Source organism: Typopeltis vanoorti, chromosome 7 (assembly GCF_054136105.1).
Source record: "Typopeltis vanoorti isolate ZY-2024b chromosome 7, IOZ_Tvanoo_1.0, whole genome shotgun sequence".
Classification (NCBI taxonomy): Eukaryota; Metazoa; Arthropoda; class Arachnida; order Uropygi; family Thelyphonidae; genus Typopeltis; species Typopeltis vanoorti.
The window spans coordinates 37,184,338-37,211,328 of record NC_143555.1 but is presented as its reverse complement, the minus strand read 5'-3'; the positions used below and the strand labels follow the sequence as shown (position 1 = coordinate 37,211,328).

At 35.2% G+C, this 26,991-nt stretch overlaps 1 protein-coding gene and 1 pseudogene across 2 annotated transcripts in view; both read left to right on the top strand.

Moving 5' to 3' along the window:
• LOC150104592 (ADP-ribose glycohydrolase MACROD1-like) overlaps nt 1-26,991 on the top strand; it is a 123,042-nt gene that overhangs the window by 8,452 nt on the left and 87,599 nt on the right. The gene's annotated exons all lie outside the window — the stretch shown is intronic.
• LOC150104593 (ubiquitin-ribosomal protein eL40 fusion protein pseudogene) lies at nt 1,922-10,406 on the top strand (annotated as a pseudogene).

Below are 26,991 nucleotides of genomic sequence, written 5' to 3'. Positions count from 1 at the left end.
GCTATAATAAATTTAGTTTAATCCTTTATCCAAGGTGAGCAAACAAAGTTTGTGCCGGAAAATATCTTCGGGACTGAGACAAGGTGAAGCATCTGTTGGCAATTCATAGCAAAGGTGGACCAAGCTTTCATCACTCCTTGTCTCAGTATCTCCCACCAAGGAGTGATTAGAGCTTGGTCCACCTTTGCTACGGGTTGCCAACAGATGCACCACCTTGCCTCAGTCCTGAAGATATTTTCAGGTGCAAACTTTGTTTGCACTTTGATAAAGGATTAAACTAAATTTATTATAGTCTAACCAAGTGCAAAATAAACTTCCAATAAGTAAAAGCTATTCATATTGGTAAATCCAACCCAGCATACTGAGTGGAATGCAGTCAGTACCAGTAAAATACATATCTATGATAGCTGTCAGTGTCTGGTTGACCTTGTCTATATTTAAAAAAGCGGTTTGTAGAATGTGGCATAGGCATGACTACATGATAGCATAAGATATACATCCTACTAGGTAATTGTAGATCCCCACAAAACTGATGTTAAGAACTAAACTGTGGAAATTGTTTTTCTTCTCTTGCATGTCTTGCTTCATTTAACCATTAAATTAAAAAAGTATTAAAATTTTAAAACTCTTATCACAGGTGAAAAGACTTGCTGTTAGAAAGCTCCTGAAAGATCTGTGATTTTCTTGATTTAAGTGTTTTCTTATATTTAATTGTGTATTTTTAGTATATTATTGTAGTTTTTAATGTAATTATTATACTACAGCATTTTATAACATAATTACAGAAATATTATTAGATTTTACTACTCTTAAGAATGGTGCCGAAAACTCATCGTAACAAGGCAGTGACTAAAGCTCGAGTTCTTACTACTGAGGAGAACAAAAGTATTGCTGCAGTGATGATGATAATTAATCTGAGGATAAGTTGGCATTAGAAATATCTCGATTAAAAGAAATTATTAGAAAAACCACAAGAGAATTGGAAAAGGTGGAAAAAAGTTTGACTAAACTTAGACACGATAAAAAAAAGGATCAGAACAAGAACGGACAGAAAAGTACTGAAGTTGGTAATCATACTGTTAATAATAACAAGGTGAGTCAGTTAAAATCTAAGAAAAAAGAGGTGATATGGCATGGTGACTCAATCTTAAAATTGTGATTGCCGAGGGAGTCACCACTTCTAGTTTCCCAGGGTAAAAATTAAAAATATGACAAATGTAATTAAAAAACAAAAAAGAAAAGTAAAACAGATGGTGCTTCTGGTAGGTACTAAAAATTTAAATAGTGACAAATATAGTATGAGAGAAGATATGAAAGGTCTGTTGGATGAAGCGAGAAAGAAATGTGAGAGAGTAAAAATTGTAGGTTTGCTACCGAGATACGATAGTACCGAGTTAAGGAGGGCGATGATAGCAAAAGATTTCACATGCAGGCTATGTAGAAGAAATGGATGCAAGTTTTTAGATGTGCGGAGTGAGTTTGATGGCAGAAAAGACTTATAAGAAAGATTGCCTTCACTTGAATTTATTTAGCATCAGGAGCCTAATTCAGAGAGTCAGGGAAACTAGATCAAGGGAGGAATGAGACAAATGTGTGTGAAAGTTCAGTTATGATATGCAAACATGATAAAGATATGAATGTCTTTGAACCTGGTTATGTGTGTGGCAAAGGGGTCGGAAAATATACTTTGGGTTTGAACCTTTTAAGTATATCTGGGGAGGGAAAAGAGAAAATTCTAGAACAAAACCAAATAGATTGCATAACTAATTATAAGAATAAGCTAGGTGGTAATTTATTATGTCTATACACAAATGCAGGAGCATTAGAAACAAAGGGAGCGAGTATTGGGTATACTCTAGATGCATGTCGATATTTTGTATTTCTTTTTAGTTTTGGCAGATAAAAAATCTAAAATGCAAATTTTGTGAAGACAGGATAGACCATCACTTTAGAAGTTGAGCCATCTGATACAATTGTAAATGTTAAAGCAAAGATACAAGATAAAGAAGGTATTCCTCCTGATCAGCAGTGACTGATATTTGCTGGAAGAAACAGCTTGAAGATGACTGTACATTATCAGATTATAATTCCCAGAAAGAGTTAACTCTTCATCTGGTACTGCATTTAAGAGGTGGAATCATTGAACCCAGTCTATGTATACCAGCACAAAAGTATAACTGTGACAAAATGATATGCAGAAAGTGTTACGCTTGTCTCCACCCAAAAGCCACTAACTGCCGCAAGAGGAAATGTGGACATTGTAACAATCTCCACCCAAAGAAGATAGTCATTGCTTTATTGAATATGATGTGGCCTAAGATTGTTGGCATTAGTGAAACCTGGCAATCAGAATCAGATATGGTAAGTGGAATCGAGTGTAATGGGTATACTATTTTTAGGAATGACAGAAGAGATAGGAGAGGAGGAATACTACTAATGATATCAGATGACTTAAGTCCAGTTAAGGTAGAAACACAAGAAAACAATGATGGTAACAATGTCCCATTTAGTGGTGAATTTGAGTCTATCTGGTGTGAAGTGGAGGTTAACAGAATGAAATACATGGTAGGGTATTGGAATAGACCTGGCAGCTCAGTTGCAGGGGATGAAGAAATTCATTGGCAATTTACCTTTATGGGTACCAAACGAATGATCATTATGGATGACTTTAATTTTCCAGACATTGATTGGGTAGAAGAGAAATCTCATGATAAGAAAGAAAAGGTATTTATTGAATTGTTATGAGACAACTTTCTCAAGCATTATGTGAAAGAAGGAACTTGAGGTCAAAGAGTGTTGGATTTGCTCAGAAGAGGTCTCTGTTAAGTATATGACTATTTTACCACCAATTGGTGACAGCGATTATTCTGTGCTTTCTTAGGAAGTATCTAATTGTATTGATGCTCCACTTAAAACAGGTTACATGCTGAACTACAAAGTTGAGAAATATGATCAACTTAAGAGAATACTATCTTTGGTCTCGTGGTATCAGTTACTGAATGGGAAAAATGTCAGTAATAATGCATGGGAATCTGAAAAAGTGCTTAAATGAGGTGGTATCTGAATGTATACCTAGTGTTTGAAGAATAAATAGGTAGGGAGTGAAATGGATGTGCAACCTTATTAAGCAAGAGATCGACAAGAAGAAGATGGTGTGGAAACAATAACTTGAGAATAACGGTGAGAGAAGTTACGAAATATATAAAGCTCGAGCCAGAAAATAACGAGTATTGTGCAGAAAGCTAATTGGAGTATGAAAAGAACCATGTAAGCCAAAGGTAATCCAAAAGAATTTTATTTTTATGCCACAAGCATATGAAAGAATGAATGTGAAATTAATAACTTTATTAATTTCACATTCAATTGTGAAATTAATAAAGTTATCTTCAAACACTAGGGATACATTCAGATACCAAGGTGGTATCTGAATGTATCCCTAGTGTTTGAAGAATAAATAGGTAGGGAGTGAAATGGTGCAACCTTATTAAGCAAGAGATCAACAAGAAGAAGATGGTGTGGAAACAATAACTTGAGAATAACAGTGAGAGAAGTTACGAAATATATAAAGCTCGAGCCAGAAAAGTAATGAGTATTGTGCAGAAAGCTAATTGGAGTATGAAAAAAAACATGTAAGCCAAAGGTAATCCAAAAGAATTTTATTTTTATGCCACAAGCATATGAAAGAATGAATGTGAAATTAATAACTTTATTGAGTGCAGATGGTACTTAAGTGTTAGAAGTTAATCAGATTGTTCAGTTAATGAGTGCTCACTTTGCTAAGATATATCAACCAGGTGTATGTAATGTAGCAGTAGCATTGTGCACCATTGAATGAAGAGTTAGAGTTTCATGAAAATGAGGTTGAATAGCTGTTGCATAACCTGGATAACAATTTATCTATAAGGACAAATGGAATATCAGCCCATTTGCTAAAGGAATGTTCATCTGAATTAGCTAGGCCTTTCACATGTTCGTATAACTTGAGTCTCAACTCAGGAATGATACCACAGGAATGGAAAGAATGTATGATAATTCCATTGTACAAGAATGGTGCAAAAACTGATGTGTCTAACTACCAATTCATCAGTATCTAATCTGGTAGTGAAGATTTTAGAGAAGTTGGTAAAAACCTGCATATAGAAATGGGCAGACAAGCATGCTATACTCTGCAAAGAGCAGCAGAAGTTCTAAAAGAAGGTCATGCTTTTTAGCAATTTGCTTATATTTTATAACAGTGTTACGGCCAAGTTGGATAAAGGGAATGGATACACTATGATAATGTTGGATTTTTCTATGTCATTTGATAGCATACTACACAAAGGCTGTTGCATAAACTGGAGAGAATGGGATTGGACTATAAACTCTTGATTTGGATCAGGGGATGGTTGACAAATAGATATCAAAAAGCGGTATGCACTGACCCTTTCTTTTAGTGTTGCACAGTCATCAGCATTCATTTTAGAAATTATGGCCTTTACAGCCGTGTTCTAAATAACTATTTTAATTTCCCTACATTTCAACCTTCATATTAAGGTCATAACTTGGAATATATACAAATATACAAGGACAAGCTGAGTTACATTTCACACAATAAGCTAAAGAAACGGTGATTTGATCACCGGTTATTCTACTGCCATGCCCTCTAGGGGAAAAAAAAAAAAAGATAAAATTACAAATTAATTAATTATTTAGAAAATACATCAAAGATAAATTCTATTTAAGATAAGATGAGAGAAACATTCTTTCTTATAGGTAGTTTTCTTACAATAACAATGATGCCCTATTTTTAACATTACAATTGTTATATTAGATTTAGGATTCTGGATTATCTACAGTCTTGTTTATAGTTAACTCTTAGGGAGAAATGTTTTGTGGGTAGAATATGTGCCTTCCATATGCTTGGGATTTTTAGAACCATCATTATTGTTCAGATTCGAGTGGTTGATAAGAATCTCACAGGCTTCCTTAAATTTGCATTCATACCATGTTTTGGTGTGATGTAAACAACTGGTGCTTTTCCAGTCAATTCTATGATGAGATAGGTCAGCTTCACCATAGTTATATTTAATGTGTCGTTTATGTTCCTTTTGTCTGATAGTCATTGTGCATCCTGTTACATTTATAAAATATATAAAATATATATATAAAATATATAAACTACCTATATATGGTAGATTACAGGTGCAGTAAATACGATATACTCTAGGGTGGACCAGCAGAGGGAATGGGTCTTTGGATGAGTGGAGTAAGCTCTTTAATTTTGCAGGAGGTTTAAAGGTGGCTTTGAGGTTGTATTTCTATAGTATTCTGTTCATTTTATCTGATGTCCCTTTAATGTAAGGAATGGTTATTGTTTTATTGTAATCTGGTTTATCTTTGTTTTTATTGAGGTCTTGTAGAGAATTTTGATAATAGTGTTTTGGCTGTAGCCATTTTTTAGAAAAGTATTGCTGATAACTTTAAATTTGTCTTACAGCACTTGTTCATTGGAGCAGATCTTCAAAGCTCTGTTTTTTAGAGTATTAATGACACCTAGTTTTTGTGTTGGGTAGTGGTAGGAGTTTATGTGTATATATTGGGCAGTATGTGTCGGTTTCCAGGAAACAGTGAAGAAAAGACTTCCAGAAGGAAGAAAAACGGAAGTGTGTTCTGTTTTGAAATCTCAATTGTGAACTTTATGCGTTTGTGTTGTTTGTTTAGGTGGCTAAGGAAAGTGTCTGGTGATGAGGCCAGATCGCGAAAACATCGTCAATGTATCTAAGCCATACTTTGGGTTTTAAAGGAGAGGAAACTAGAGTATGTTGCTCAAAATGTTCCATATAAAAGTTAGCAATGGGGGGGAGGATAATGGCAAGCCCATGGCTGTGCCTTGTTTTTGTAGGTAGAAAGCGTTTTCCCTGCAAAATAACCAGACCATAATTGCGCATGTATTACGGTTCTTATTTTGCAAGGCAAAACGCTTTCTACCTACAAAAACAAGGCACAGCCATGGGCTTGCCATTATCCTCCCCCCCATTGCTAACTTTTATATGGAACATTTTGAGCAACATACTCTAGTTTCCTCTCCTTTAAAACCCAAAGTCTGGCTTAGATACGTTGAGGATGTTTTCGCGATCTGGCCACCAGATACTAGACACTTTCCTTAGCCACCTAAACAAACAACACAAACACATATAGTTCACAATTGAGATTTCAAAACAGAACAAACTTCCATTTCTAGATACACTTGTCACGTCTTCCTTCTGGCAGAAGGAAGACTGTTTACTGGAAACCGCCACATACTGGCTAATATATATACATATAAACTCCTACCACCACCCAACACAAAAACTAGGTATCATTAATACTCTAAAAAACAGGGCTATGAAGATCGACTCCAATGAACAAGCACTGAAAGATGAATTTATAGTTATCAGCAATACTTTTCTAAAAAATGATTACAGCCAAAACACTATTATCAAAATTCTCTACAAGACCTCAATAAAAAACAAAGATAAACCAGACTACAATAAAACTATAATCATTCCTTACATTAAAGGGACATCAGATAAAATAAACAGAATACTACAGAAATACCTCAAAGCCACCTTTAAACCTCCTTCAAAATTAAAAAGCTTACTCAACTTATCCAAAGACCCACTCTGTCCACTGCCCCACCCTGGAGTATACCATACTTTCTTCACCTGTAATCTACCATATATAGGGGAAACAGGATGCACAATGACTATCAGACAAAAGGAACATAAACGACACATTAAATATAACTATGGTGAAGCTGACCTGTCTCATCATGCCCTGAACACTTTACATAGAATTGACTGTAAAAGCACCACTTGTTTACATCACACCAAAACATGGTATGAATGCAAATTTAAGGAAGCCTGTGAGATTCTTATCAACCACCAAATCTGAACAATAATGATGGTCTAAAAATCCCAAGCATATGGAAGGCACATATTCTATCTATGGAACCTTTCTCCCTAAGAGTTAACTATAAACAGGATAATCCAGAATCCTAAATCTAATATAACAATTGTAATGTTAAAAATAGGACATCATTGTTACTGTAAGAAAACTACCTATAAGAAAGAATGTTTCTCTCATCTTATCTTAAATAGAATTTATCTTTGATGTATTTTCTAAATAATTAATTAATTTGTAATTTTATCTTTTTTTTTTTTTTCACTAGAGGTCATGGCAGTAGAATAACCGGTGATCAAATCATCATTTCTTTAGCTTACGGTGTGAAATGTAACTCAGCCTGTCCTTGTATATTTGTATAGATTCCAAATTATGACCTTAATATGAAGGTCGAAATGTAGGGAAATTAAAATAGTTATTTATAACACAGTTGTAAAGGCCATAATTTCTAAAATGAATGGTATACAGTGAGTGAGAATCTGCCAGATTTAAGGTCACCAGTGTACTTCAGGGTTCGGTCCTTGGGCCATTATTGTTCAGCCTGTACACGTTCATTGCCGATATCGCATGATGCGAGTTCTCACCAGACGGCCGATCACGCATTATCGCATGGACGTCGCTATCAAGTAAAAAAAATTTGGCCACCACACGAAATTCCAATTTTCAGCTTGGCAATGAACGTGTTAACAACATCAGGTAGAGTCTAACATCAGATGTGCAATTGTTTACCAATGATGTGGAGATAGGCAGGGATGCTACTGATATTCATTGGAATAGGCTAGAAATTTGGGCAAACAGAAATGGCTGTCACTTTAATGATAATAAGTGTAAAGCTATGCACTTTGGCATAATTAGAAGTAGCACATTATATTAGTGGGATTATGCTGCAAGAAACTGAGGAGGCATGGGATCTTGTCATATTGGTGGATAGGAATTTGAAGTTCAGAGGTCACATAGCAAAAGTTGCAAATACAACTCAGAGGATAATTGCTATGTTGAAGTGAACCTTGACATGTAAGGATAAGGAAGTAATTTTGCCTCTTTATAAGGCTTTGATAAGACTACATTATTGTAGTCTTATCAAAATGGGTTATTGTGTGCAGATTTAGTCTCCCGGGTTCCAAGGGGATAAAGAAGCTGTGGAAAGGATGCACAGAATAGTTACAAAGATTATATCCAGATTATGGGATTTAGATTATGAGAACAGATTGTGGGTATGTGGATTGCAGACTCTGGTTAACAGGAGATAGATGGACGATATGATAGAGATCTATAAACTTTTAAATGGGTGTTATAGGATATCATCTGGTGAAATTTTTCGTTATATGGAAGGTGGGGAGAGATCATGGGAGAATCCATGGAAGCTAGTTAAACCCAAACCCTTCACATTGTTTTATATCAAACCTTACTGCTGTCTTTGAAGTTTCCAAAGGATTTTCAGAGTGGTATATGTCATTAAACATTAATGAATACATGGAGGTAGATGGCAAACATGATAACAGAAGAGGAACTCATGAATGAGGAATCATGTGCTGCACTCGAAAACAAGGAAAATAAAGCAAAAGAGGAAGAGGCTGTTGCTGATCCATCAAATACAGCTATAATGGAAATGTTAGACACCCTTAGAAATTGCATGTGAAGCCTGATGCAACTGGGTGATTTTTGCTTTAGAAAATGGTATAAGAGTAGAAATATACAAAACTGCTGAGCAAAAAAAGTCATTTCAATTTTTTAAAAAGTACATAATTATTATGAAAATATTTTTGGAGAGGAACAAAATGGTTTCAGTAAAGGCAGATCCTGCACTGATGCCTTTTTTCCACACAAGCTCCTGATAGAAAAAGAAGAATATTCAAATTAGATACCCCATATATTATTCATTGATTATAAAAAGGCTTTTGATAAAGATAATGGAAATAAGCTACTCTGAATTTTAAGAGATGACAGTATTCCTAACTAGTTAATTAAAGCAATTTTCAGTATATATAACCATTTTAAAATAAAGATAGCCGCACAAAAAATCTGAATCACAACACATAGGATGTAGTCTATCACAATTTCTCTTTAATATCTATATTAATAATATTGTAAGAGAGTGGAGGGAAACAACCAATTTTGGTATTCACATAAATGATTACACCAACATCAATACAATTTTACTTGCCGATGATGAGGTTTAATTGAAGATAACAAAGATTCACTACAGTGAGCAGACTTTTCATTAAATGAAATAACAAAAACATACATGCAAATCTTCACTTATGAAAACCAGAGTCATAGCATTTAAAGGCCAATACCCAATTAGAAGAGAAATTTGCATCAACTGATATTATAGAACAGATTAATACATTCAAATATCTAGGCTACCACTTATCTTATGAAAGAGAGAAAGACAAGCAACATTAAATAACCAATTATATAGGCATAACAAAAATTATCATCAGATATTCAATCCAGATTTAATAAGCAAGAAAACAAGAATAAGAATCCATAACTCAATAGGAAGATCTATCCTAACATATGGTTCAGAAGCCTGGACCATAACTCAGGCAGATAGAAAAAGTCTGATAAGCTCTGAAATGAGATTTATGCACAAAACAGCTGGATATAATAGACTAGACTTCAAAAGAAATATCATCTTAAAGGAACTTCAGGTGATATCTGTTTTAGACTAAATCAATCTTTATAGTGTAAAATGGCGACAACATACAGAAAGAATTAGTGAAAGAAGACTCCCCCAAAGAGATACAGAGATATCAACCTCAATGAAGAAAGAATAGAGGAAGACCTTCGAAAAGATGGGAAGAGACCATAACAGGCCACTAGGCCTCTTACTGGAAAAGAAGTAGTAGTACATAAAAGTGACTGAGAATGTTTTAATTTCAGTAATGTTCAAGTTGGTTACGATGGAATAGGATATTAATTTAAAAAGTTATTGCATTATTTATTCAGCCATTTTGTTACAAAATACAAAAATTTTGTAACACCAAACAAATACAAAAATTTTGTACCAATACAAAAATATATTTGTATTTTTGTATTGGTGGTGTTGTTTGTTTTCTTCAATAAACAAAGATATCAAAACAGGTAGAAAGGCTTATGTGTTGCAGTTCATGTTAAATTATTTAACAGCATTAATTCATTAAAAACACAAGAATAACAAGAAAGTATTGTTTGCTGATATTATATCCAACATCTTCAGAGCACAAATGATATGAAAAATTTATTTATTCTATACATTTATATCATTACATAAACAAATCACTATGTATATGTATAGGGAAGATATTCATACTACCAGGATGTCTTTGGCACCATGGCAATTATCAGCTGATGATCCTGTAATGTCTATCCCAGTAATCACATATAATGGATATGAAATTGCTATACAATTAGTCATTATGGATTGTATTTATATAACTGAAAAGATTCAATTTGCTTGTGCTACTATATCATCTGATTCTTTAACTATACTTGTGACTTAATGATTAGAAATATATACATGTTTACAGAAGAATAATGTTTAATTTGCCAAATATTTCGGTCTGAATATTACAGACCATCTTCAGTGGTTACATAGGAATAGCTTTAAAAAACAAGGTGGAATATGAACAATTCATTACTCACACATAGAACGAGCCGTGTGATGTCATATCGCTAAGAATTACAAGAGTAAACATTTTTAAAGTCATAATTAAAGATATTGATTCAGAAATTCATGTAATAATCTTAAATAACATTAGACTAATATAGGAAATTTACATAAAAAATAAAATAAATTTAATGTGTTATCCTGATTAAACTTTCCCAAATTTTTGATATAGATATGCAGTCATTACGATTCAAGTTAGGACTTTGAAGTAAGGCCTCCACACTTTAAATAAACGTTCAGATTTGTAGCGACATCTGTGTAGGAGGAGAGTCTTGGACCAAAGGATGTTGTGGCTTGTTTCTAATCCATGCTGAGCTAATCCAGATTTCTCAGATTTGTTGTGTTGAATTGATGAATCAATTCAACACAACAGGATAGAGAAATATGGATAGAGAGGATAGGAGAGGAGGGAGTGTGCTGCTAATGATATCAGATGACCTGAATCCAGTTAGAGTTGAGACTTATGATTGTAGTACTACTGCTAACAGTATTTCGTGTGGCAATGAATTTGAAGCCATCAAACTCATTGTTTGAAACTCAATTGCATAGTGGAGTGTTGTTATAGCCCTGGTGGATCAGTTGCTAGTGATGAAGAAATGCATCACCAAATAGAAAAGATGAGACAAAAAGAGTACTCATAATGGGAGACTTTAATTATCCAAATATTGACTGGGTAGCAGTACAATCTCACGAGAAGAATGAAAATGCATTTATTGAGCTGTTGCAGGATAACTTCCTCAAGCTGCATGTGAGAGAAGGAACTCGAGGGCAAAGAGTATTAGAGGGTGTTTCAGATAAAGAAGTAACTATTCTGCCTATGGTTGGTGACAGTGATCATGTTGTATTCACTTGGGAAACGACTAAGTTTATGAATCAAGCAGCATGTGAGAGAAGGAACTCAAGGGCAAAGAGTGGCTGGATTTGATTATAATGTCAGAGGGCGTTTCAGATAAAGAAGTAGCTATTCTGACTATGGCTGGTGACTATGATCATGTTGTACTCACTTGGGAAGCAACTAAGTTTATGAATGTTCCATTCAGAAAAGGATACATGCTGAACTACAAAGCAGGAAATTATGACCAACTGAAAAGTATACTGAGTTCAGTGGAATGAGATCGGTTGCTGGATGGAAAGAATATCGATAGTACATGGGAAGCATTTAAACAATACTTAAATGATGCGATATCAGAATGTGTCTCGAGAGTTCAAAGAAAGAATAAATAGAGTAGGAGTCAAATGGATGTGTAATCTTATTAAGAAAGAGATTTGTAAGAAAAGGACGATGTGGAATGAATACTGTTTACATAAGGATGACATCCATTATGAATGTTATAGAACATCATAACTGTTGTATGGAAAGCCAAGTCTGAGTATGAAAAGAAACTGGCTCTGCATTCTAAAGACAACCCACAAGAATTGTATCGATATGCTGCAAGTAAATAAAAGAATGAAAATGAAAGAATAACTCTTCTAAATCCAGATGGCATGAAGGTTACAGGTGCAGAAGAGGTGTTGTGCAGTTAATGAGTGCCCATTTTGTTACAAGCTATCAACCTGGTGAATGTGAATGCAACATTGAGCTCACTGTTACCTCTTCACTAGATAAGAAATGCAGGTGTGTGAGGTCGAGGTATTAGAGCTGTTGCACAAATTGAATAAGAATTCAGCAATAGGGACATGGAATATCAGTAGATGTGCTAAAAGAGTGTTCAGCTGAACTGACCATTCCTTTGACCAGGATGTTTAATATGAGTCCTAGAACAGGGAAGATTCTGCAGGAATGGAAGGAGCATATGGTAATTCCATTACATAAGGATGGTGCAAAGACCGATGTATCCAACTATCGACCAATTGGTATCTCAGGAGTGGTGGTGAAGATTCTGGAAAAATTGGTTAGGCCCGGCATCATTCAGAATTGGTTGACAGTAAATCTCTACTTTACAATGAACAACATGGGTTTACTAAGGGAAGGTCATGTTTTAGCAACTTGCTCACATTCTATAACGATGTTACCAGTGACCTAGACCAGTGTTTCTCAAACTGGTAACATCGTTATAGAATGTGAGCAAGTTGCTCACATTCTATATCCGTGTACCCCTTCTTAAATTTTCATTATTACCAAGTACCCCTTATCAAAATAATAATAATAATAATAAATAAATAAAGTATATTTCATTGTAAATGTCTATTTTATTTGAATTTATATGTTCATGTAAACAAAAAATATGATTTATTTTTAATGGAACAAAATTTGGAATAGGTAATTCATCAAGTAATTCATATCATACTTAGGAAGATTTTTCATCTTCTTCCTAGTTGGTTCTCTAGAGATGTCAGAAGACACACCTTTTTCAATTTCATCTGATCCAGATACAATATCAATGTTTTCTTGTTGATTCCAGCTACTTGTATTTGCTATATTGCTCTCTTTTGTGCATTTTATAAATCCATTCTTTAATTCTATAATTCTTTAGTTTCCGAATGGAAACTAAAGTTTTCAGAAAAAAACTGAAAATGGTATGACTTACCAAGAAGCTCCTATTCGCTATCGCTACTTTTGGCATTGAGAACAGTTCCTTATGTTCATCGTCAAAGTCATCTACCCAAATAATGTCATCTTCTTTCCCATTGTTTCAAGCAAAAATTAACAGTAATTTACAAGACTTGAGTTATGTAATGAACAATCCTTCACAAATGACTAATGAGAAGTAAAAGCAGAACGAGAAACAGACAGCAATAGTAGGCCAGATATGAAGAAGTGCATATGATTGGTGTGGTATTAACAAAAGATTGCACGAACCAAATACAAAGGCAGGCCAACAGTTCAGTTGAAATGCTAATTCTCTTCAACCAAATTCCATAATATCTGAAACACTAAGTTTTAACATGTTCATGATGGGGGTGCTGTATAGACTCAAGCAAAACCACATGTTGCACTGGCAACATATGGTTTTCCTTGAGTCTGTACAGCAGTTTCAGTGGGAAGGGACATGTGATTCATTAGTTAGTGCCATTTTTTTTTATCCCAGTTGTTTCTAATTGCACTATTTGTTGAGAAATATATTACACAGAGTGCAAATGTCTCTATACCTTATTCAGTGATACAATAAAACTAGTTAGTATAAAAACTAGTATAGTGACACTGTTGGGGAGGACATGGTGTTTATCGCAGGGAACGAGTTACTATTGCTAGGACGTGAACATCATGGCAAGAGTAACTCGCAATTTGAGTAGGAGAATTCATACATAATATATAATTTATTGAGAAATATATACGTTTAAAATAATTGTTTTTTTTCTTAATAATGATTCCATGAGTTAATGATGCACAGCTGAAAATTGCTGCGTAACCCCAGGGGGTACACGTTCACTTTGAGAAACACTGACCTAGACAATGGGAATGGATACACCACGATACCTTTGGATTTTGCTGAGCCTTTCGACAGAATATAGTATGGTAGACTTGCATAAATTGAAGAAAATAGGTTTGGGTTATACAATATTAGCATGGATAAGGGGAAGGCTGACTGACAGATATCAAAAAGTGGTATACGGGGGATATGAGTCTGCAAGGTTTAGGGTAATAAGTGGTGTACCATAAGGATCAGTGCTTGGTCCACTGTTATTCAATCTGTACATTAATGATATTGAGGTGGATTTGACAAGTGACATACATCTATTTGCTGATGATGCAAAGATAGGTAGAGTAATCAGGAATGCTGCTGATATGCAGTACTTGCAGAATGATTTGAATAGACTGGAATTGTGAGCATGGAAAAATGAGTGTCAGTAAATGTAGTCATTCCCTTCAGCATGATTAGCTTTCCAATTTCATATTATATTGGTAGGATTAGGCTAGAACAGGGGGTATTCAACCTTTCAGACAGTACGGGCCGCATTAAAAATTTCAATGAACCCCACAGGCCACTAAGCTATACTGCAGTATTTAGAATTGTAAGATGTTTTCCAGATTCACAAGGAATGCTGTGCATTTGATACTTTGCACAAAATTCTATAAAAATAAACAAACTCAGCTTTAAGAGCATAGGTAGGAGTCAGGTTCATGATAAATAAATACAATCAATACTTGAAAAAAGATAATTTAAAGAAGAAAAGATTCATTTTTTACAATGTGAATGGGCAATTTGGCAATGCTTTTCCTTGACCAGCTTGTCGATGTTGGCATCAATGTTGAAAGTAGCTATGCACAGAATATTCTCGAGATGTTGGTCTGTAATATGAGTTCTTGTCTTGGATTTTACATGCTTCATTCTGGAGAAGAACTGCTCACATAAGAATGTGCTTCATAACAAAGCGTACATCTTCAAAGCATGCCGGCGAAGATTAGAGAATGCATCCTCAGAAATGTAGTCTTTGTAAAATATAAGCAAGGGCACATTGAATGATTTTTCTCTTAAAGAAGAGTTGTTTTGGAGTTCAAGCAGCTCCGTTTGTACTGAGCCTGGCATTTCAGCAGCATTGATACTGAATGGCATTGAAAATAAATCTAAAGAAGACTGTTGGTTACAAAAATCACTAAATCTCTCTTCGAACTCACTTTGCAACACAGCTAATTTTGTAGAGTATTCATCAAGAGATAAACAGCTGGACTCAGCGAGAAGCTGAAAATGAGTTGTCTTTTTTTGTGAGTTGTGTTTCCCAAAGTTTGAGCTTCGCTACAAAAGCTTTCATGTGATCAAACAGAGTGTGCACCAGTTGATCTTTGGATTGTAGCTGTGTATTTAGGTCATTCATATGCAACGAGATGTCAGTCACAAAGGCAAAGTCTGTCATCCACTTTGGATCGTTGAATTCCACAATCAGCGTCCCCTTGGTTTGCATGAGCTGCTGTATTTTATTCCTTAAGTCAAAGACTATTAAGAACCTCCCCTCTGCTCAACCAAAGCACACGATAATAAACCACATCGCCATGATCTGCTATGCACTGTTGTGTCAAAAACTCTTGGAACTGACGATGATTCAATTCTCTTGCCCTAATAATGTTGACAACAGTCACAATAACTTTCATGACATTCTCAAATCCAATAGTTTTCGGCAACAAATTCTCCTGGTGGATTAAACAGGTGGTAATGGATGAAATCTTTTCCATCTAGTTCTGGTTCTCTCTGTAGTAGTGCAACAAACCGTTCTTTCCCACCACAGCAGGGGCACCATCAGTTACCACACCCCTGAGGTTGGTTAAGCTGAGGTCGAAACGCTGGAGCGTTTTCTTGGTGGCTTCAAGAATATCAGTGCCTTTTGTAGTTCCCCTCACAGGTACGAGTGCTAGCAGTTCTTCTGTCACAATGAATTGTTGATCAATGCCACGGACAAAGATAGCCAGTTGTGCTGTATCCTTCACATCTGTGCTGTCATCTAAAGCAAGATGACAGCACAGATTACTTTGACGCATGTTTCACTTTCTTCCCTCTGCCTTTTAAACATACTTTGCTGGCATTTTAAATCAATTTGGAGGCAGTTCACTTTGTCCACATGAAGCTGCCCTTGAAGGTGATCGAAATTGGATGCATGCTTTGTCTCATAATGTCGATTTATATTGTATTCTTTTGATACTGACACTGACTCACGATAAAGTAAACACACTGGCTTATCGTCGATTGGCACAATAAAGTACAAACTGGCCCACTTTTCATTAAAAACCTGACAAGAATCACTTGATTTACGCTTTTTACTTGTAGAAGCTATAGTGATGGAAGGTGAACCCAAAAAATGATCCAAAATGGCCATGTAACAGTTATTATCCACCGAATGTCTCACACTAACGAAAAAAGTCTGGCAATATAAAACCACAATAGGCTATGACTGATATGACGAACCTGCATGCTCTTATACACGAATATCACACTGTTCACGACTGACTGACTGTGGACGAGATCCTCTTGTATTTATATGAAAATAACAAGGTATTGAGAACCTTCGAGATGTATCTGGAAGACATTAGACAGCGCACTCGAATGAACTACTGTTTCAGCCGTCTACCTGTGACGTTAGTGCTAGTACTTAAGTATTGCTTGGCACTGGTAGGTGGATGAAGAAGCATGTCTATTTAATATTTATTTTTATAGGATTTTATGTAAAGTATCAAATGCACAGTTCCTTATGAATCTGGAAAGTATCTTACAATTCTAAATACCACAGTATAGCTTAGTGGCCCACGAGCTTCATTGAAATTATTTTTTATTTAATCGCTTTTTAATGTTAAGTAGTTATTTTTTCAAAATGGCCGGAGGGCCATGGCAAAGAGCTCCGCAGGCCACAGGTGGCCCACGGGCTATGCGTTGAAGACCCCTGGGCTAGAAGAAACTGATGAGGCTAGGGATCTTGGAATATTAATAGATAGGAAGTTGAAGTTCAGGGGTCATGTGGCAAACATTGCAAATACAACTGAAAAAATCACAAACGTTCACATGTAAAGATATGGATGTTATTTTGCCTCTTTACAAGGCCTTGATAATAGTCCACACTTGGACTATTGTGCACAGGTCTGGTTTTCTGGTTTCCATTGTGATTCTGATATATTGGAGAGAGTACAAAGGAGAGTGTTAAAATGACATCAGGATTATGGAATACTGATTATGAAGACAGACTGAGAATTTATAGACTGCAGACACTAGCAAACAGGAGAAAGAGGGGTGATATGATTGAGACTTACAAACTTCTGAAAGATTCACATAGGATTTCAATTGATGGAATTTTTCAATTTATGGAGGATGGGGAAAGGACGAGAGGGCACCCTTGGAAGCTGAGAATGAAGGGTGCCAAGAAATGTGTGAGGGCTAGATTTTTCTCTCAGAGAGTGGTGCATGTTTGGAATGGATTGCCTTTGGATGCTGTGAGTGCAAGCAGTGTGAATGAATTCAAGAATAAGTATGATAGCTGGTGTGTAGTATGTGGCCTCCCTTGGTGAGTCTCTGACTCCCTGAGGTCTCTCTTAATAATAATAAACAGAATGAGAGAGGAAAGGTTAGCAAAACAGGTGTTTAATACCAATGGCAGGAAAAAGATCTAGAGAAAGACCAAGATCTAGGTGTACTGATTGTCACCTAGATCTGATTTAAAGTAGTTCTTGAGGACATATATTAGGAAAGTGATGATATATTTTACTATCATAAAGTATTTCTAGTAAGTTTATAAGTTAGGCCCATACAACACAAATGACAACAAACATGGCAGCAATATGCATAGCCAATGTTACCGGGGATGCAGCATTAGTCTTTATAACTGAACATCAAATGAAAATAATATAATAACATTAATGAGGATGGTAGTTGTGAGTAGAAGTGGTCATAGGCTGCATATGTTGTAAGTTGAAGCTTAAGTGTATTATTATTTTTAAAAATTTATGAGTATGGTGATTTTATGCATGATGAAAGGATGTTATTTGGGATTACAGCCGAAGCAAATGTGGTAATGAGGCCAGCATATCCTATTTGTCAATTTCATGTATTCTTTTGGTCAGCGATTAAGAACCAGGATTAAGATTTGGATTTAACTGGGATTTGGTCCAGGATTAAGAACCTTCCATACAAGAGTGGCAAACTCTCCTTTCACTGAAAAGCCTTCATGAAGGTTCTATACATCCTATAGAATTCAAATACATATCCTCCCAACCAAATGTACCAAAGCATTATATAGTTATATAAACTATACTCCTATAGTTTTACAGTGCATGATTCTGAAATGAATACTATATCCAAAAGAGGTATCATACTACTATGACAGTAGTACATAATGTTTGAATTATTACTGCTTTCTATCAATTTCCTCTTCAAATTAAACTTTCACATAATAACTCAGTTGGTACTGATGAAACCTTCTGAATGGAAAGACTTGGTTTAAATCCCATTTAAGATGCAATGAACTTTTATCAGCTTTTCAACTGAAGGTGAGTTAATCTCATATGGAGGCATCAGGGTTTTTACTTCAGAAAAATCAGATTTTTTCGTCTCACAAACCAGCCAGTAGAACACATGCAATTTACAGACAAAAAATATTACCATGATAAATAAATTAAACTATGTGTTACATCTCCAAATATTGTCAGATCTTACATTTTGGTCTTCTAAACATCAAATTTGATCTTTTAGCATCAAACATCTATTTTATTAACCTTTCATCAACTACTCTGGTTAAGTGACCTGACCACCTTAAATTAGTTATGCTTGCACATTCTTGAACACTAACAATGTCAAATTTTTTTCTAATATCTTTATTTTAATGATTCTGCCATTCAGACAATCTTTCACTCTCTAAATTTTTCTGAAAACTGATATCTGTAGTTTCTAATCTTTTATCAACTGCTTTTATTTCTAATCCAACTCTCTGATTCATAAGTTAAGATAGTTGAACAATTTTATATACTGCTAGTTTAGTGTTTTGTCTAATTTCTTTCTTATTTCTTATAAATTTATTCAACTAACCTCCCTTTGCATACCAGCTTTCTTTATTCTATTCTCTATTTGTAGATTTTATTATTTTTTTTATATGTTTCTCCCACCCACAAAGCTTATTTGCAAACCTTTGAAACATTTATGTACCATTAGTGGGCTAAGGATTTTCCCCTATTTTTATCAATTTTATATATATTTTTTGTAATTTAAATTTATTTTTTGCATAGTTTGGAACCCCTGCTCTAGAGACCAAACATGGAACTTTTTCCAGCCACTTCAGGACCTCCAATAAGCAGAGTGGTGGTCTCACACTGGGTGATGAAATTTATTTGGTCAGGATCTCCCACCTAAAAACAATCACAAACAGCCATGCCCATGACTGGATTCAAATTTGTAGCCTGTTGGTTGGAGAGTGGATATGCTAAGCACTTGGCCCCAGGCCAGCAAAAAATTTACTATCATTACTAAAAAATCTGCCTAAATAGTTGAAATGTAGACATTTATAATTTCTCCATTGAGAATGTAACTGATGTTTACAATTCTTCCTGTCTATTTTCACAGTTGTCATTTAAGGGTAAATGACAAATCTGTAAAACCAGTTATTCAATTTAGTCAAACAAGATTTGCAATAAATTTATTCATTATTACATGACACCTCTATAGTATCCCATGGGTGACCACTACACAATATTCACCAATCAAATGTTTACACTGCACCACACCATCTGTTACTCACTATATGGTATTTCTGTCTGCTAAATGCAAGTATTCTTTGACTGACCTAGCAGTTATGTGGGGAAAATCCAAATTTTTTGAAGAAAAAGATCCTCTACCTGCATATGAAACTGGCTCAGTCACATTCACATTTTGTGTGAATGTGACTGTGATCTCATTGTGATCAGAATTAAACTCAAACATTTTCAGGTGCCTAGGTTTTCTGACCCTCGTTCAAATGAAGAGCCCATGTTTCATCGTTATTTCAACTGTCACAAATGCACTAAAATTTAGAAGTATAACATCTGCATGAGGTAAATAGCTAATCTGAATATCTTCAATTCTGATATCACGTTTAATACCTCTTTCCTTCCTAATATGATCAATTCAGATGACGAATAACAATGAATACTCAGTACATCCTTGTCTTTTCACCGATTTCACATCAAACCGTCTTGCTACAAAACCTTCAATTCTGACTCCTGATTCCCAACTTTAGTCTTTATACTGCTTTATATAATGTATCATTTATACAATATAACTATGGTGTTTTAAAGGGCATTCTCTTGGCATCTTATCATATGCTGCAAAGGCACATCTTTCCTAGTTGGAAGAAATGTCAGACCTCTGGGTGGTAAATGACTTTTTTTTTTACATGATGAACCATAACAACAATCACCATCTTGCTTAATGGAGGCCCGAATTGTCGGCTGTCATGTTTGGTTTAAAGAGAAGGCTCTGGTTTATGGTTCTCTCTCTCCCTTCTCATCTGTAACATAGCTCACTCTTGAAGGACATGTGCCAAATATATACCTAGAACCTCCTACAACTGAGGAAACAGTAGTGAAATGGTAATGGTTCAACAGACTGGCCACTAGATAAGGCTTGAACTTGACAGCAGTTCAAAACATCCCTTCCTGATCAGCTAGGATCCTGACACTACTTTCTCTACAAGATCACTCCTGAAGGGAATCCAAGTACGGTAATATGTAGAGGAAAATTATTGAGGCAGTGCACAGACAGGAGATTGATTCCCTCTGTGTGGATGGAATGTTCATGAGTACTTCACCTCCCACTGCATTCCACTACTCTATTTAACTCTTTCTCTCTAACAATAGTAAAGGACCTTATATATCATAACATCCTGCAGATTCTCAAGGGGAGTACAGGATACTATGACAGTATTACAAGATTACTTATAAGCACTTCAATATTAGCATAACTTATATTTCTGTCTTCTAAGACATGGGCGACTGAATAAATTCACCCGGATCTTGGATTTTTTTTTCCTGGACATCAAAGAATGAAAGACAACATAATGAAATACAACTTTACTGTGGATCACAAAAAATCTCTCACAAAAAACAATCACTATTCCCACTCCCACAGAAAGTTTCCATGTCAACTTTACCAACATTTGTAGTCTTGACAGTAATATGAATAATTTGCGCCACCACTTACAATCATTCAAACCAGTCTTGTTATTTCAAAACAGAGCCTCAGATGACAATCTTAACCATGCAAAGTATATTTTACAATGCTTTTCCATGCAACAGGTTTTTGATGGCATTTCTACTAAGTACTGATAAGTACTTGTTAGAAATGCCATCATCAGTTTATACGTCACCTGTGACATAAACTGATGACAACTTCTTTTAACTTCTTGGTCCAACCATGAAGTTCTTATTTTTCTGACTGCAGATAACTTCGCATCTCCCTGGCTGAATCAAATGATGTTTCTTCAGATTTTGCAAGTGAGTCTTGAAGTCTGATTCTTGTTTTCAAACTCAGTTTATTTATTTATTTTTTTTAATAACATTTGTATACCTGAGTCCATAACTCACCTCTGAAAGCTGATCAACATTGAAACATCAATTTTCCTGAAACATCTTTATATGTTTTGGAATATTATTATAACACTCTGTGCAGTCCAATAACTCATAATGAGTAACTTCCACTAATCATTATTCACACCATGCCTATAATATATATCTCTTTTAACTCTTCCCTGTCAAATCACTCACAACTGCCTCTGACAAACCAATTCCATGCTCTCCAAGTAAATATGCAATCCTCACACCCCTGTTAACACACTTAACACAACTTTGAGGATAAATGCCTTGTGCTTTCCTTCCATTCATGCATTTCAAAATTTCTTCTGCATCTATTCCATAAAACTCCTACAGTAAATTTTATTTCTATCATGTATCCTCTTTTTTTCTGCCTATCAGCTAAACTTTGTAAGACATAAATCCTCAATATATCCTCAGATGAAATATTTCACAGCTCTTTCTCCATCTTCTTTCCTCCTCTCAATCCTTACCACCATTTCCTCATTCCCAGAAAACCAATTTTCTCTTGCTTGTTAGGCTTGTGGTCTGTCATGGCCAAGTAACCTGGCACCTTTGAAACCTAATTAATGCTGTGATGGGACAGTTAATCCTATCTGTTATGTGGGATAAAGAACTTAAGTTTCCAGGAGGAAAACCCCTGCCATCTCCATGAGATCAGGATTTGAACCAAGTTCTTTCCTAGAGCATTGTTGAAACTAACTCATTAGAAACCCAGATAACTAAATCTGTGCACAATATTAGCTCATATGTGGTCATATTAAATCCTTTAAAAGAGGGATAATTATTTCCATATTGCTGCATCTCAGTGTTTCTTAGCAGGTGGGTCTTTACGGTATTCTGCTCAATTGCACAAAATATTCACCATCAATTCCCAAAACCTTAGCCTCATCCATTTCTTGCAGTCCAGTTCCATTTGGTGTAATACACAATGGGTAAGGTTTACCTATAATGTCAATGCATTTAAATCATTCCGAAGAATCTTATTATCTATTACTCTCCACAGTAACAACATCAGCAAACACCGAGCCTCCATAACTTAGTCAGTACTGATCATGCCCTTTGGTTGGAAAGACCTGGGTTTGAATAGCATCTCAGATGCAAAGATCCTTTATCAGATTTTCAATTGAAGGTGAGTTAGTCTAATATAGGCATGGAAAGGTTTTTCATAGAGTAAAACAGGCAAACTGGCCAGAAGTACATACACAATTTACACGTATGATACAATGGTCTTACAGCCTTAGTTGCTTCAGCCATAAATTAAAAAAAATAATAATAATAATAATAATAAAAAGCAAATATCTAGATATTCCTCTTCAAATCATTCTCAATATCATTAATATGTCAATTATACAGCAGCCCATGAACAGAACAGGTGACCACCACTGGTCACCTGCCATGAGCCACCTTTTTATCCATGTTACTTGCTTCATCATGGTCATTCCATTTGATCCAATTTGCATAACAGTTCTGCCAGGTATCCTGTTAAATATCTGTTAAAATCATTTGAAAAGTCATTAGGTATCACAGTACAGTAATTTCTTACCTGACTAAACTGTCACTTTACTGTAGAAAGTAAGTAAATTACTAAGAAAAGACTTACCTTCACAAACCTATGCTATGTTCCCATAGAGCATATTTCTCCTTTCTCAAATTCTTCCCTTAACCAACTTTCCAATACCTTAATGACTAATCCTGAGATACTGATCAGTCCACATAATTTGCTACAGTTGTCCTGGAACTCCTTTATGTAAAACAACTATCTTGCTGTCCTTCTGCTCCTTTGGGACACTACCAGTTCTGAGACTTAATCTAAACAGCCTGGTTAGGGACACTGCCATTCCTCTTGCATTTCTGAAAGTATTAAGAAATCTCATTCTATGAGATTTCTTAATACTTTCAGTTCATTCCATGTTTAAATTTCAGTAGCTGTTGCTATTATTCATGTCAAAGTTTCTGGAACATAAAACTATGTAGATACTGGAATATAAACAAATAATTTATTAGCTTAAGTTAATGATTTACGGCCAACATTTCACTAGCTTAAGCTAGCATTATCAGAGGCAATTTAACACTACACAATCAGTGAAAACCAACTAAAATGACCTACACACTTGACTGTCACCCTCTACACAGTCAAGTGTGTAGAGGGCAACAGCAGTGCTCTTCATGGTGATTCCTGTTGTTAAATGCTGATGTGATGCAATGGACCATCCATTCTGTTGCTGTTAACCAAGTTTTGGAGAACTTGTGCCACATTCAGGAAGTCTCTTCAATTTGAATTGGGATTTTTAAAGTAGCCTGGCTTTCTTCCATCTTATGAAGTGATCTTTCTCTGCATGTTGAGATAGTCTGCTTTTTGGCTCTCCATTCCAGATATATTTTTTTGTGTTCTTTTCTTCTGACCAAAGTAGTTCACCCTGTCTGCTCAAAATATTGAGTTCCATACTGGCAGGAGATGCTGTAGACACCACAGAAGGAGAGAGAGGGGTCTAGGCAATTCTTGATTCACTTAGGGAGGTAGAAATTTTATTTAGAGGTTTGTATATAGTTCTGATTGTGTGTTGTTTCAGGAGAGAACCAGTAATTCTGTGCCTTTGATGTAGGATAAGTGTATGTATAGTCTGATTTGAGATGGTGTGTGTGTGTGTGTGTGAGTGAGTGAGAGGATGTGTTGCTCTTTTTAAGGAGTATGGCCTGCTTTGTCCTCAAGACTAAGGTTTGAAAATTCCAAGCTTCTGGGCAGGATGATGACGTGAAGTGACATGTAGGTATCTTCCTGTATGTGTGTGGGGGAGTGCTTATGGTAAAATAAGCATAGGAGAGATCCATCTGCTTACCTTGTCACTAAAATATCCAAGAAGGCAAGAGCTCCTTTTTCTTCTTCCACAGTGGAATTAATAAGAGGATGGATATTACTGAGGAAATGTACAGTTACAGGGCCTGTCGGCCATGAGATCAAATGGCAAAGACATTGTCTATATACTTCAACAATACTTTGGGCTTCAAGTGAGCAGAATTAAGATTCAAAGGATACAGTGTGGAAGTTTGCAATGTGGGTGAAAGTGGGGAGTCCATTGCTACACCTTCAATTTGTTTATGGAGTTGGCTGTTCCAGCTAAAATACCCTAATTTAAAGCACTGCTTAAAGTGCATACAAATATTAGGGGATAAAAATTGTGGACAGGAGAAATAATGTACAGCAATCCCTCGATTAGTGCGCCTAATGAGTTCTTTAAAACAGGCACATTAATCGAAAATGCACTAATCGAATACAATAACCTATGGGAAAAAGTATAATTTGTTCCTCAAATTTCTTTCTTGAACCTTAATTTTTTTATAAAAGAATTAAGGTATGTCTCAGGGCCTAGTTAAAGGAAAACCATGAAGCTGAAAGACCATAAAACATATTCAGAATATAAATTTTATTATCCTACTTCTTAACAACGAATTGAGCTAACTTAATTTGGTGGGCATTTTGTTTCTTTTTTTCATACAACCGACGGTATGGCCCTACTGCCTCTTCTCTTCTACTCTTCTGCAAATTTACTGCTTCTCTCTTCATCTGGGTCAGCCTCTAAGCATTGCTGCTTAAAAACTTCGATTGTACGAAAAATATTTTCAAATTGTTTCTGTGAAATCTGTTTGGGCTGACTATCAGTGGTTAAATTTTCTTCATATTCTTCGGGATCTTCCCACTGTGCATCTAAATTTAGCAGGTCGGAATTGCTCAATTCTTCAGAATGAGATTCAATTAACTCTTCAAAGTTATCATTGAAGGGGTGAAAGAAATGAAGGATGTACGAATTGGCCGCCAATACACGAAATCACATGCTTTATAGATAAAATTTTCCAACTGTTATATAAGTAAAAAAGTTACCACTTTAAAAACTACAACGTTCATTCATAAAAGAGAAGTTAATTATCCGACGTGTAATAATAAACAACTCATCCCAGAAGATGGATTGATTACCCTATTATCGGAATGGATTCTCCTTTTTGTGACATGTGCAGAAGTGTCAAAGGGTCTTGAATCTGTGGGCGTACTACAGCAGAAGACATAAATTTTGACGGTACAAATTTGGAACATAGTATTCATAGTGTACATGGAAGTAGTGTAGTATGTCATTGAAAATAACTTTATAAAATGTTTTAAACCGGTAACTAAATTATTTCATTCTGGTGAGTGATTTTTTAAAATAGTTAGCCATAAAAATGTATAGATAGAAAATTTTTAAAATCTGTAACATTTATTTTTAAGATGTATATAAGCGCACTAATCAAATTTGGATATCGAAAAAAAATGCCGCACTAATCGAGGGATTACTGTATTGTCTACTGGAAAATTTGTAAAAAGGGAAGATACATCAAAGCTTATTAAGCAATTGTTTTCTTCTAATTGAAGATTTTGTATAATGCTTTAAAAGCATGGAGTTTTTTTATGTAAGACAATGTCTTGCCAATGTATTTGTTTAGTTCAACTGCTAAGTGTTTTGCTAATTTATAGGTGGGACAATTTATGGCATCAACGATGGGGTGAAATGGGAGTCCAGGTTTATGGACCTTAGACAGCCTATATAGTCTTGGTGTATGTGGATAAACAATTTTTAGTTTGGATATGGTTTAGTAGGCCAACTTGTAATGCTTTCTTGTTTTCTTATAGTTTTGTTTTCAATTGATACTCTAGGATTTTTTTTATTACAAGCAAGTAAGCTGATGTATCAGATAACAATTCTTTCTGTTTATTTCTGTTTAGTCGTCTGTGTTCATGATCAACATAGCATTGCCCTTGTCTGCTTTCACTATTTTCGGAGCTGTTTTTCTCTTTCGAGGGCTTGCATTTTTAAGTACATCAGTGGTTCTAGTCTAACGATGTCTGCTTCAACTGGGAGTTTTTTTATGGCAAATTTGCCATTATCTGTGAATATGGGATTTTTACTGGAGCAATAGCAGAATTATACCCTTAGAATTTTGATTTCATTGTCTGAAAATCTATTATCCAACAAGTTGTGGATCACCTTGTCTGCTGAAAGTTGCAGAAGATTTTTTCTTCCTTGCAAGTTTGTCGAACTTCCTTACTAAACTCTTCTTATTTTCTTTAAATATTCTAAGTTCGTTTTCAGCTGATAAGCATTCTAAGAATATCCAAATATCAGGCTTCAACAGATTAGAAAGCTTCAGGTGAAGGTCATAACACTTTGCATTGACTACGCTAAGTATGCTGTGGCAATTTGTATTTGCTCCTTAAGTAGAGATAGGCTAGTCTTTATGAATATTCTGAGTGCTCAAGGAGGGTAGAAGTTTTGTTTTATCCTTACACAGGTAGGAATATGATTATTGTCCTAACAGTGCTTAAGAAAGGTAGTCTATTGAGGAATTTAGAATGATTACCCTGTTTAAGGTTTTTCCATAAATAAGTTATAATTCCATGTTTAAATTTCTG